The following is a 15,032-nucleotide window of genomic DNA, read 5'->3' as shown; positions in this document are numbered from 1 at the left end:
AAGAGGATAAGGGTAAACCTTTCAGTTTACTGGATGGGTGTAAATGAATCCTCCTTTACATAATTATTTTCCTAGATGGAAAATAATGGAAAATCAATGTGCATCCCATAACAGAAGTTTCCTAACATTCTCTGTTATTATGACTCCGTACAGGAATTGGTTTTTAAAAAGTAGGTGTCTAAATCAAGCAGAATCAAGCAGACTGTTGAGAGAATGTGCATAAATAAAGATAAAACAAACTATTTCATAAACGTGCAGTGTCCATATTATCCATTTTATTTACTCAGTTCTACCTTCAAACTCTTAATAGTTTACTGATAAAAGAACCCACAAAAATCTAATTCTTTAATGAGTAAACAGGATTCTGTTTTGCTTTAGACATCCTCTTCTTCCTCCTCATCATCACCAACAATGTTTTGATTGAGAAAATTTCTGCTGATGATTAAGCCAGAACTAATAGAGAATGCCTTACAGAGTTCAGTTGATTCCAAAATGCTTTTTGATATCTTTTCTTGACCTCTTCTAGGTGCAATAATAAAATTATGGTCTTACCTTGCTTCTCTTCTATTGCTTCAACCGCCTTCTATTGTTTCAACCACCTTCCATTTGAATGGAAGTCTTTGAAGGTAAGTCTGGAAAACGCTCCTTTGAAATGAAGTTATGCTTTTTTAAAGCATATTAGCTTTGGGGCTGGAGTTGTTTCTGGTGATTCACTCTAGATGGTGCTGGTAATATAGAGTGCTCACTAAAGCATTCTGCAGCTGGACGAGCTCAGACTGTCTGAGAGACTGCTTCAAGTGATCTCTTCAGAATTCATGGATGGGCCATTTTTATTTTATATTAAAGTTGTACTGGTGTGGGATTTTTTTGGCAAATAATATAGATTGTCCTGGTAAGAGGATTCTCTAGTTCTTAGGTTTTCATTTTAATTTTCACTCTCTTCTGAAAGTACTAAACATGTCCCAGTCAAAGAAAGAGGAATAACTTAGGAAATCCATACCTTTTAAGTTTTGTCTCTTGCTTTCTCTCTTGGTCTTTGCATTTACAACTTGTTCAGATTGGAATTTGGTAACCTTTCCCACTTTTTCACTAGAATGAATGTTTTGCCTTTTCCCTGATAAAATTTAGCAGAATGAGAAGGATAAAAAAGGAGGAAGTTTTAGAAAGAATAGATTTCTCTAAATTTAGAAACTTTTCATACACATCCTTCAGTATGCCTCTAAATAAAGAAAGCTTGAAAAGTCTTCAGTACAATGCCTTTTACAATCAGAGGAAACCATTCATCTCTTTTGTTTAGCTAATGAATTCCTTGCGATGTGCCTTGCAATGTTACACACTGGCAACATTTCAGTGGGAAAAAGACCCACTGAAATATTGACAAACCCATCCAGACTTTGGTAAGTACTGATGTGCAAAGATACCTGCTCAATGACATATATTTCAGCTTTTGAAACATGTTAAGAGCTTTATCTCTGGCACCGGGCCACAGTCACGGGGTCAGTGTTTGTGGAGCTGAGGCTGTGTCCCCACACAGGGCTGTGCTGCTGTGTGACCTGTCCAGGCTGCATTGTCACCTGCACAGGGCAGGGCACTGGCACTGCCCGACTGCTGCAAGCCAAGGGCCACGTGGATCTTGGTCCTCCTGGGAGCTTTGCACAAACATATAAGATGGACACAGAAGAAGCTTCGTAATTCAGCAAGGAAAAGCCCTGGGAAACTAGGTTTGAACTTATTTCTGCTTAGAGCTGAGGGTTGGACTCGAGACCACAGGAGGTCCCTCCCAACAAAAATAGTTCTGTTGTTTTGTTAGAGAAATTTCAACTACTTTTACCTTAGCTTTAATTTATAAAGCTTGTCTATAAGCCACTAAGGCCTTAGTTTTGCTTTTTTTTACCCTCAATATTAACAAAAATATAAAGCTTGAATTATTGTAGTTTTATTTACTTTGTCTCTTCCTAAGCTTTCTGTTTCTCTTTTCTAAACAGAATATAAATGTGAAAATCTAAGTGAAATCTAAGATTTTTGTGTCATTTCAGCCTCTCCCTACCCAGTTTGTCATCTTCTCTCATGGAAACTTTACCAAATGTCAGAAGAAAAAAGGAAATCCTGGCCCTTAGCTCTATATTAGTACAGTGATGGTATTGTAATATTTGCAAAGCCATTTAGTTCTGTAAGAAAGGTAAAAAGAAAGATGTGATCGTTCATTTTTATCACTTAAAGAGGTGAAAAAAAATGGAAGAAGGATAGAAACAATATTACAGATCAATGAAAATATTTCAAAAAACAATAAAGAGTTCCTGTATTTTCAATCCTGTCAAGAATTTTTTCCTCAAGTATTGATATAAGCAGCAATACTTTTCCTTTTTTTGTGAAAATATTAGTTCCACTATAGCATAGGTGAGCTGTTCTGGCTTCAGGACACTCATTATCCTTCCTTCTGTGATTTCAGCTGATGTTGATTCAATGGAATGTGACATTGTGTGAGAAAAAATTATTGACTCTAGGGGGGACTCACTGGCTGACTATTGGTCAAGTAAGACCCACTGAGTTCTGTTTTTGAAGTTTGCCAGTACTTCACCTGAAACATTGTCTGTGTTATCAGGGAACCTATGCCAGTTTTTGACAGCAGATGCGTGGCTGAGCTGCTGTGTTCAGATTAAGATCTGGTCATTCCAACAGTCTGAAACTTGATATATATATTTGGCTGACCAATGAGGGGGGAAAAAACAAACCAAAAAAACAAAACACCACCACAAACCAAAAAACAGCATCCAGTGCAAAGCTATAAAAGCCCAAACCCTTCAGCATCTCTTGAACCAACGCTCCTATTCCAGGAGTGCCTGGGATGTGTTTGACAGAGCTGCAATGAGCTTGGCAATATCCCCTGACTTCTCACGTAAGAACAGCAAATATTTCAGGCTCTGTTCTTTCTACAGATTAACAAATGATCTCTCTGCTATGATAAGTTGAATTTTTCTTGTGGCTTATTGCTGATTCACACAAGAAAATGGAAGAGAACAGTCAGGAGTTAGTGCATTATAAAATGGCTTGAGGTCTTAGAACTCATATATTTCCCACTGGGTTGTCTGAGACTCTCTCCTGCTGACTCCTGTAAGAACTGCACCTGGTATTTTTTGCAGGGGGAGAAAAAGGAAAAAAATGGGAAACTTAATGGGAAAATGGGTGATGCCTGCTATCTCTGAAGAAAGGATTAAATTTCTAGTACAAGGTGAACAGTCAACACAGTAGGTTAAAAAAAGAAAAGAGCTTAAAACAATGGGGAAATATTTTGTCAACATCCCACTCTGAACAATTCCAATTCCCACTAGAGCCATATATTGACTCATCAAGTCCTATTGTTCCCTGATAGCCAGAAATTAATGAAGAGTAAAAGTAAACACAAATCTGATTTGACTTGTAGAACCCTTTTAATAACAAATATTTTAACCTTTTCTCTTAGTGTCATGCAACAAACATGCAACACAAATTATGGAAAAGATAAAGACATTTTTACCAGAACCTTAACATTCCTTCTTTTTTATTTGGCAGACTTTTCCAGCTAAGAAAACTTGTGATTGTGGTCCCCTCATCAGAATGCATGCAGCTCTGCACTGACACAGCTGTGTAGTGCCTGGACAAAATCTGATTTCTGAATGCTGACAAGGTTGTAAGTTTGTAGTTTCAGAGCTTGAAGTGACTTCCAGGATGTCAGCTGAATTGAACTATTCTGCCTGGAGGGTGTCCACAAAATTTCCATAAGAGCTGTTGCCATATTGCAACAATACCTATAGAAGTTAATTGAAGAGCTTGTTCTACTGCTGAACTAATGCACTTCATCTGAAGAGATCTGGTTTTTTTTGCATGGATTCTTATATCACATACTTAGGGAATCTGGCTGATATCTGCTGCATTATATTTGTTCTTTAATTCATACTCCAGGACATAACAACTAAATAAGATCCTTATTTTGATAGGTTTTTAGAGAGGATCTTTTAAGCAAATTTTAAAAATTCCTACATTTTTTAAGATTAACTTCTTTGTAACCCTCTGTTAAATATTTTAAAGGATGGATCATGACATCTAAATGTGGTAAGGCAGAAGAGAGAGATTTCCTAAGAATCCGTAATATAGAAATTTGAAATTATTCTGGGAAAACTCTTCTATCTTGTTCAGTGTAACTTCTGAAAGTAGAGTTATTTCTCCAGAGAAGCAAAGTTGTCTCTTATTATCTTTGTGTTTTGTAACCATTTTAGCCTCTGATTTAGTCCTATACATTGTCTTTCTACATGGTCAGATCTCCCTAACTTTTAAAGGTCTTTAACTAAATACCTAAAGTGTTTTCTGTCTTGATGGTATCCTGCAATACTGTGACTCTACAAACCTCATCCCAAACCATGCAGCATATGGAGGTAATATTGGGAATTTTAAGGATTAATGATGTTTTTAGTATTCTTCCATTCTAATTATGAAACAGTGTTCTAATTAATACAACTCTAGCTGACACTTTCCCTAAAAAGTTATGCATTGTCCTGGGAAGAATTCAAGGGAAAAGGGAAATTATCTCATTCTTCTCAGCTCCCACTCCCCTTACAGAAATTTTAAACAGCTCAGCATTTCCTCCTGAGCTAGGCTGACCTCCACCCCCAAAATGTTGCATTCTTAGATAGGGAAGGAAAAACAAAACCAAAATGTTTTTATTACTCTCCTGCATGGATCGAGTGCAGATCAGGCTCCCTGGGTATTTGAGAAGGGACATCCTAAACACCGATGTTGAGAACTCCACCCACATTCAACAAGCTGATGGGGAAAATGTAAACCTCTGAGACCTCAGCTCTCATAAGAACTGAGCTCAGGACTTAGGTACAAAGGAAAAGGAAGAGCCTACAAGACTAGACAGACATTTCATGAATGCCAGTAGTGTCTAAGTGTTGTTCCTTAAGAAATCACTGACAGGAGTGGGTCTATGCCTTCAAAAAAGGGTAAAAAGAAATGTAATTGGATAATTATAAAATGACATGTTGAGATGGGGAGCACCACCATACCTTCAGACATCCTATTAGTCTATACCTTCAGGGATGATGTTTTTTGCTCCTCAAAATCAGACAATCTTTTCTAGAATTAAATATCCCTCCTGTTATATTCTCAAAAATACAAATTTAGGTGCACTTAATTTCTCATCTTTTGAAATCTTGTTTTCTTGGCAGCTACAGAGGTTTTGTGAAAATATCTCTAATTTCTTCTCTTTCTAGCATCTTTCATGTCTCAAAGTTATCTTTATCTGAGCCTTCTTCTAACTGAAGTGCAAAGCAGAATCTGCCAGTTCTTTGTACATTGGCTGTTTTCATATTTTCTTGTTTGAGTAATTTTCTCATTAGAGATTCTGCAAGGTAAGGCTGCAGGTATTTAAGACACTCTAGGATAACTTGAGTTACCCCATGTTGTAGTGTTCAATGTCTGAAATGTTTCGTTTGTTCTGGCAATTGAAGTTGTGGTTTTGTATTTATTACTAAATCTGTTGTGGTAGCACTTTTGTGGGATGCAGGATGACATTTCTTCAGAAGTCACTGCAGTGCCTGTCTCTTATTTTAACATGCTGTGCAGCTGGCAAGCTGTGTTACTGATATCTCACACAACTCTGTCAGGCAGTTTATCTGCATGCCCTCTGCTGCTCCAGAGTCACCCTGATGAAAAGTCACCTCTGGGTTGGGTTGCTGGTTGGATGCCAGGCACTGCCTTGTGTGATTCCAGCTCACATACCTGCCACAGTCCTGCTGGCTTAGCAGGACTCGTGCTTCAGTGTGCTGCTCTGCTTGGGTCTTACATTTCATTTGTACCTGCTCAGTTTTTAAATCTCTCTGAAGCACAGACGCCTCAGGGCTGGACTCCTGTGTTTGTGATCAAACTTCTAATATGTAAGAGTTCAATCCCACACTCTGTTCAGATTCCCACTTTGCAGTTAAACTGTTCCTTATAGACATGTAAGGTTGAGCAGTGCATGCTGCTTTTCCACATGACCTGCTCTCACGGATTATCTGGTGGCATGTGACAGAAAGAAATATGTCTTCTTACTGAGTATTTGCCCCCTACCCTCAGTTATATGTTGAATTTATAGGCATCAGCTATATTAGTAAACTCAAGAATGCCTGGCAATTTTCCTGGAACTCGATTCTCTGTGCTTGTATGTCTGAGGACAGCCCCAATAAAGAATTTGATATGTTCATGACATTCCCTGAACAGCTCATACACTTGGCTAGACAAAATTGGCACAGCTAAAGGCAGATTGCTTACAACCTGTTTGGTTTGAAGAGTAGCAGTTTATTAATAGACTTGAGCTGGACTGTGATGATTGTTCTCAGTTACTATAGGTGTAAGTCACACGTTCTGGAGCTGACATGTCATTTCTGTTCAGATGGCTGCAGCATCCTCCTTATTTTGCAGTACCATCTATCCCAATCCTCGTGTGTGAAGGCAATACTCATGTGACTCAAGAACACAAAACCAGCAAAGTGCTCCTTCAGTGTTCTGTGGGCATCTGGCAGCTCCCTTCCACTCCTGCTGAAACTCTAAGTACTACCACGAGAAAAGATGAGCAGCCTGTTTTCTCATTTTTCCCACCAGTTTATTATTCTTCTCTGTCATGCGGAGACTCCTCAAGGTTAACAGCTGGAAAGTCCTGTGTTCAGAAGAGAACAGGCAATGATGTGCTCCCTGCTAATCCATTGACACTATTGGCCTGTAGCCTGTATCCAGAACCAGCATTTTTTGCTCAAGGCTCTGATCAGCCACCTGCTCAGCATCCTCCCTGTATCATTATCTTGGGAAATATGCTCCTACACAGTAAGGGTAAATAGTGAAATTGTCTTGCCAAAGAAGGGCAATGGAGCTGGGGAAGGGTCTGGGGCACAATTCTACTGAGGAGCAGCTCATGGAGCTGGGGGTGATTATTCTGGAGAAAAGCAGGCTCAGGGGGGACATTATCACTCACTACAACTGCCTGAAAGGAAGTTGTAAACAGGAGTTCAGTCTCTTCTCCCAGGTAAAAAGTGTCAGAACAAGAGAAAATAGCCTCAAGCTGCCCTGTGGGAGGTTTATATGTGTGTCATATAAACTGTAAATCATCTCAACTCAGAAAAGGTGTATATAAATTTGAATTCTATATGTGTTTACTCATTCACTTCAATAATGAAAAATGTGTTGTGTTTCTAAATACATGACTTTGAAAAAAATATTGCACATGCAGTATCCTGTCAAACAAATCTCAGAATTCTCTACCACGTGTGTACTTACTGACAAACAATAATAAACCAATTATTTATTTGGTTCTTGATGAATATTAAATAGAATTCAAACCCCTTACATGCCAAATACACACATACATGAGATTGACATAAATTATTCAGTAACAGAATGTAAATTTTCTTTCTCTCTCCCTCTCTCTTTAATTCATCCTTCCTTTCTCTCTTGTCTTTCACCCTACCCCTTTATCCAAAACATACTGTTGTGTGCTTATGCAGTAGGCCAGGGACTAACATACCAATTTTCATGCCAAGTGTGCAAGTTACTGATAAACTGAGAAGTTTTGCAGGTTTTGTGTATATGTAACAATTAATTGTTCACTTTTATATTATGTATACTCTTTATTCATATCTAAATAAAATAATGAATGGTTAATAAAAAAAATGTCACTGCTGTTACAACCTTGAAATGTATATTTTGACACAAGTTTCAACTGTCTGCACATGCCTACAGTGTACAAGCCTGCATCTGGACAAGTCACCTTCAGTCATTTTTATTGGCAATAAAAAATAATAGACACTTCCACAGTTCAGTTTCCTCTCATATTTGAAGTATGCAGTGCAGAGGTCTCATCTTTTGTTGCCAAAAACCTTCAGCAAGAATACTAAAATACTTTTGTCTCACTTATATTGTCACAAAAGTTCTTCTGAGCATGTTTCTCACTAGAAGAAAATCCTTTACCTCAGAACCCTCCTGTTTTTTTTCCTCACTCTAAATTCAGCAGCTCTCCAGGGAGAATTTTAATAGTGTCCCTCACCCATGCAAGGAGCTACTGCAGAAGCTATGGATGAACTGATTTTCTCAAAGTTCTTGGACAACTGACAATGTCAGCAATGTCCAGAAGAACTCCAAGAGGCAAAGGTCAGCTTCCCATTTTAGGAAAACATGTGTAAAGACCTTGAAGTTAGGAGCTTTTCCAGACTTCAGTGCGTGAACACGTCTGACTCGTTACCGGCAGCTGCCTGCAGAGGTTACTGGAGGCTGCCTGCAGTGGTTGGTGGCAGCCATGCCAGAGACATCTTGATAAACTCCAAGACCTGCTGGGCAAAAGGTCCACATGAAATTCATGAGTACTCCAAAAAGTTTGGGAAATTGAGAAAAAGTTGTACAATGGCCAAAGCCAGTCATAATTTCCAATATGTTGTAATAGAAATGAAAAGATGTAGAAATTTTATTGATAAAATCAGTTATTTTGTTAAAATAGTCCAGTGGTTGATCTATGAACACAAACTGAAATGGTGATCAAGGGCAATGGGAGACAGGGAATGTCTCTGTGTTGACAACTACCTTCATCCATTCATCTTTGGGTTTACAAGAGATTCTTTGTGTGTAGGATGGTTGGGTTTTTTCCCCTATTCTTCATGCAAGATAACACATTTAATTTCCCGCTACCAGATTAATTGTGTAGTTTAACCATTCATCTAGATGTCACTTTTGCAAGGACAGTTTTATGTCAGATGTTATATCTAATTTTTAACCAGGAATGGAATCCATCTCTGGGATTAATTCTACCCACTTCTTTCTCTTGCAGTCAAAATAATAAACATTTATTCAGAACTCACATCTTTCAGAATGAAAAAGAAATAGAACAAACCCAAACCCAAAAAGCCAGACCGACAGAAATAAAGCAGAACAGTTTTCTCTAGCAGAAAAAGAAATATAAATGAACTGCACAAGCAAAAAAAAAAAAATGGTTACCATGTATCTGACCACACTGAATTATGATCCACTATAGAAAAATCTCTGTTTTACTACAAGCTGAGTTCTGAATTGCTTTGAGTCTGTTTAGGTGTACATGGAAATCATATGGGGGAAAAAAAAGAGACAAGGCTTTAGGAGAAGGAAAATGGTGAAAGCCTCATTTCTTCATATATACTAAGGGCAAGAAGAAAGTGGATATACAGACATCTTCTGAATATGATGACTGTCTTAGAGTCACAGATCTGTCATAACAGGCATACCAGAAAGGAATTATAGCTGATAATATCCAAGTCAACATTGTCAAGGAGAGTTCTCCCTAGAAATAACATTACATGGCTGGAATACAAGAGGAGTTTCATAATACAAGGGAAGGTGCCTAGTTTCATCATATTCTTAGAGAAGCTTCTTATAGCCCAGTGCAGAAGCTCATAAAGGAGGCAAAATCTTTCCTCCTTGTTACACATTTTTTGATTAAAAATGTCAGGTGCATTCTAGATAAAAATGTTGTGTGCATTCATATTACCAGGCTGAGGATTTTTTTCTAGAGCCTCCAAATATATGGTCATTCATTGCTTTTGACAGGATTCCAGGACTCAAAGGGGAGTCCAGAGTAAACAAAACAGTATTAAAAAAAAAGACAAAAAAGAAAATGCTGTGCATTAAATTAGTCCAGATTAACTGAGGAGTTCCTAGTTACCTCACTACACAGTTGATGATTTCACACAGATTCAAAATGACCATTCAGAATTAATTAGCCACCCCAGCATGCAGTAGGGCTGACCTGGACCTGTGAGGTCAGTCAAATTGCTCAAGCTGGGCAGCAAGGTTTCTGGTGCAATCAGTGGTAGGAACCTGTCACTTCCAGGAGAGTGCCTGAACTCTCCAAAGAGGTGTCGAGTGTGAAATTTAGTTTAGATCAACAACAGAAAATGCTAAGAAGGAGATCATAAATTGAGATGGCTCTGTAGGCTAGTGGTTCAGCTCTCTGTAGTGGATAGGCATTCAAGAATGTACATATTTTTTCTTCATATCTTGTACCTAACAACTGGTAAAACCACGATAAGGATGTTCTCCCCTCTTTTTAGACAGTTAAACTCGCTTTTTAAAGTCTGATTGGGGATGAGAGTCAGGTGGAAATATCCGTGGCTATTCTGATCAAGATTATTTTAAGGACTTTATTTTAAGGACTTTATGGCATAAAATAAAAATCTGAACCTGTCCACATTCAGGGTTGTATCATGCCAGACAGTGAATACTGCGATTCTCTTAATTTATCCCAAGATTCTTAATTTTTCTTCAGGTTTCTCATTGGCACCAAAGTAGGTGATCTGAAATTTATCCTTTGTGTTTTTCACAATAGGAGCATATAAATTTTGTGGGCCTTATTACCTTAGGAGATATGAATGGATCTTTACTTCAGAAATCCTAGAATGTTTTGGATTTTTTTCAAGTTTTTTGTCAGAACTTGAAAACAGCTATTAAGGTAAGGAAATTGTTTAACTATGAGCTACTTTAACTACTACCTGTTTCCTTCTTTTGTTGAGCATTTAATAAAAGCTAGAGCATTGCTTAGGTGGTGACAGAAAACACAGGTCTTGGGCTGAAACCTGCTCATATTTAGGGAGATGTGCCCATTTTATTGTTCCTGGTCTTCCTTCCCCTCCATCTCTTATTGTTTCACTGATTGATAATTACAAATATCCTGCAGAGGGAGTATTGCAAGAGTGGAGCTGTTCAAAGGATTTCAGGGAAGTCTTGTGTCTTGTGTTATCCAGTCAGAAATTTGAATAATAGTTCAAAACTAGATTTTCTAATTTTGGACTGGCTTGTGCTGCATTGCTGTTGAACTCTACATAGAAAGAGGTCCAGTACCCTCTTGGTGCATTTAAATGCTATGGTAACACCAGGTGTAAAAGCATGGTTAGTGATGTATGCCAGGGTTCCTAATAATTCAGGGAATGTAGGAGCTGGTTCCTTACATTAATGGCAACTAATTGATCAGCAAGACATTTATGAGCATAAATGCATGCCTTCCTTCTAAAAAAGCTTTCATTAATTCCTCTGTCAGTGTTTATAAAGTGTATCTTTGTACATTTTTTCTATTCAGTCTCACATGCTGCTTCCACCAACAAGAACCTTTTGCTGTATTTTTTCTTCACGAGTCCTTAGATGCAGTAGGAATGCACACACTGCTTAGTTCTAATTTTGTATGCATTGCTTCCTTTTCTATATATTTTCCTCAGCTTCTCTCCTTCAATTTCATGGTGTTACACCAGGAAGTGGAGGGATACAAAGATAAAGCAGGACAGGACAGGGGCTTCCAGAAGCCCGGTATTGATACTGGCTCTGAAATGGGGGACCTGGTGCTTACGAGCATCCAGATAACATGAGGCTGAAGAGCAGTGTAAGAATGAAATAAGATAGAGAATGAGTCAGTCCACCCTCTACAGGCTAGGACTCCCTCAGCAGCCCCACTTATGTGAGTTTCCCTTAAGAAAAAGAAGCACAAGGACAGATAAGAGTTTTAGATTACAGTACCCATGGATGGATAACAGAGAGTGCTGGCCACCTCCTGTTTATCTCAGTTACTCAAATCACACCAGTCCCATCCCACTTCTGCTGGACCATTACTCATACCCATTCAAATGATTTGAACATTCAAGTAACCAGCAAAAATATGTGGTTAACAGAGAATCAAGCTCAGTCTGATCTTGTGGTTTTGATGTTTATCAGTGTTCAGATAGAGACAATTCTAAAAATGTAAGTCAAATTACATTCTGTGCTGGCAGTCTAGAAACTCTACCTTCAGTCACAGAAGAATTATTCCTCTGCCAGATGATGCTGTTAAGGAATTCGTGAAGTTTAGAATCATACTAGGTATCTGAAAAAAGAATACTAGGAAATTTCTTAACTTCTTTTATTGTACACCACTTCACAGGACCTCAGAATAACAATCAAGTCCAATATTTTGGTGAGGTTTGTTAGGCAGCCAAAATAGGAGAAGCCAGCTCTGCAACATGTATTCCACTAGAGAGCTCCAATGCAGCAGCAGCAGCAGATTTTGGGATTATATCATCATTCTGGTTCTGGATTCTCCACATCCTCCCTAATGGTTTCTTCAGATGTAATCAGTGTGGACCCCTCCCAGTCAGGGACAATGATGAGGACAAAGGTGGTCAAATTCTTGTCAGGATACACCATTCAGGTCCTCTTAAGGATTTCCAGGGTTTATGTTTGAATAATATGACGTGAATATACAACCACACCTCAAGGCACAGCCCCATCCATTACAGCCCCCATCTCTAAACTGATCAAGTTTGTCTCTTTCCTTTTCTCCAACAAACCCTTTTTCTTTCCCCATTTTGCCTCTTAGGGTTTTTTGCCTTAGATGTGAGATTTGAAGAAAAACTGAAAAAGGTGTTTATTAGTATTTTTAATTCCGAAATCAGAATTTTACTGGACTTTATAGCATATATGACTGAAGCTCTAAAATAAAAATACTGCTAAAATAAAAGCACACAGTTCATAAAAAGATAGAAAGAGATGGATAGAAAGCAAATTCTGTATGCAGACTGTGAAGGAACTGGAGAAATCCCCAAACCAAGTTTTTTTTCACTCTGGAAAAGTACTGAAACAGACATACAAAAACACTTGTATAATAAATACCTTTATAAACAAAGTTTTATGTTAGAGTGAGCTTTAGAAGTAGTCTTCCAAAGAAGAAAAGAGTAATGTCCTCTAATGGAAACCTGAAATTAAATGAAAAGTAGGAAGCTACCATTAGACAGGTAAGTGTAATGCAATCCTCTAGGGGAGATTTCAGGGAAAATAAGATTACGCTGTCCTCATCTCATGCTGTGCTGCATCTTCCCTTTTGTATGTTCTATAAAGCATTTCATAGGAAATGAAATGGGATCATAAGATTAATCTTTATTTGTTCTGGAGTCACAATTTTCCTTCATGTTTTCTCTCAATGTCTTCCTAGATTCTAGCCTTACCTGGCACAGCAACTCCTCCCCCCCTTGAACATATGCACCAGACAGAGCAAGCCTTGGAACTAATACTGAATTTTGCTACTTCAAGAAATAGAACTGGGAGGAGAGGTTGGCTGGGGCTGAACATCTCCCCCTACAAGGAGAGAAGAGGAAGGTGGTGGGAAAATGTGTCAAGCTGGACTTGCTGCTGCCGCCCACTCCCAGGAGACAGGGAAATAAAGGATGGTGTCTGATGCCTGGTGCTGGAGGGAGCTGTTCTTCCCCCTCTCCCCAGCACTATGTACCAGCCCACTCACCAGAGAGAGACAAGACACCTTTGTAAAGCTGCAGTTGTCAGAAACCATGGCAGGGGAGAAGTACAGATGTTTGGGGCTTTTTTCCTCTGCTTTTCTAAGCAGATGCCCACATTTCCCATGGGCAAATCAATCATTAATAGGAGCAAGTTATTATCCTGTACAGCTGAAGTGTGATTTCTGACTGCCTATTAGAGAGTAGAACAAGGCAATCTGGTTTCTCAGAACAGCATTGATAGAAATGGCTGTGGGCAGCCGCTCAAGCTATCATCGATTTATCTCAAGTACAATATATTTCTGGCAAGACAAGTCTCTATTTGAGCTGATTTAGCCTTCTTTATGTCAACGTTTATTAGTAATAGTCCAATCTGTTGAGAGTTTCCTTTTGGGAAACTTATCAGGTATTTTTATAAAAACTGCAAACCATTGTGTTGTTCCATTTGGAACATTTTGTACTGTGGAAACCCTGCCTAGAACTTGTCCCTGCTACACCTCTTAGCAGCTGGCTCCCAAAGTGTCAAGACACCTTCTCCTTTCTTGGCTATGCAAATTATATATTTTTTCTTTTTTTCCCCATTTTTTTCCATTTTTTTTTCTTTTTTTTTTTACTTTTTACTCTTTTTATCTTATTGGACCTTCAGGTCAAGTACCTGAGTCTGAGATTTGTTTATGTTATAAGAAAGGGGTGCAAAGATTAACAGAGATAAGATAAAAAGTTTATTGGTGTTTGCACTTGAGCACAGGCACATGCCTCTGACTGCAGAAGTTGGTACCCAGGAATGGTCAGAAGGGCCCTATTTCATAGACAAACTTATATCCTGGGTTGATGGTTCGTTGCTGTCACTGAAATAAAACACCACTGCATATTTTTCAGTCAGGATACACTTCCTCCCCACTCTTTTAAAACTTAAGTGGATTTTAGTAAGTCTGAGTATTGTAGTCATGGCCACTGTCACAGATATGGCTGCTGTCTATAGCCATTCTTTCATGGCTGGCATACATTCACATTTTCAGAAACGTTTACAAGTCTTTATAAATGTTGAATACACTTTACATACTGACCTTGATTCTTGCAGGCTGTAAATAAAGTCACGAACTTCCATTTCCCACAGATGATTATCTGCTGCCTTGGTGGTGATTCTCTTTATCAGTGAATGCTGCTTATAAAATTCTTTTGCCCATTATGCACAACTGTTAGAGATTGTTCTCTAAAAAGGAATGTACTGGGTGAATTTCTTTTAATAGACTAAACAGTATCTCTGGCTATTCCTTCTTATTAGTATTTTCTAGTTGACACAGTGAATATTATGTACTTCCTGAGATGCTTTGTGAAAGTCATAATTTCAAATGCTACTTGTCTTAATTTTTCATACTATTGCTTCACCTAAGCAGTGGCTACATCTTCTGTTAGCAATATAATTTCATGTTTAGGTCTTTAAGTATTTTTAAGAGAGGCTACGCAGCTTTTAGAGAAACACAGTTGCCCTGATGTTTTTATTTTGAGGAACTGCTGCATTATGTTACTACAAACACCTTAAAAATGACAAAAGAAATTAATGAACTCTGTTTAAATGATGTATATGTATAATTTCTTGCAAGCTTTAATGTTCTAGTTGTATAGAAACTGGATTTTAACTAATACAGACAAATACTTAGTATCAGCTTACTTCTGATTTATTTGCATAGATTTGTACCATGAAAACCAGTGAAGTAACGAGAAGATCCTGGAAAACATAGATACTTTCTG

The sequence above is a fragment of the Anomalospiza imberbis genome, chromosome 5 (assembly GCF_031753505.1).
Source record: "Anomalospiza imberbis isolate Cuckoo-Finch-1a 21T00152 chromosome 5, ASM3175350v1, whole genome shotgun sequence".
NCBI lineage: Eukaryota > Metazoa > Chordata > Aves > Passeriformes > Viduidae > Anomalospiza > Anomalospiza imberbis.
The sequence above is the reverse complement of the archived record's forward strand: the minus strand, read 5'-3'. Positions refer to the sequence as shown.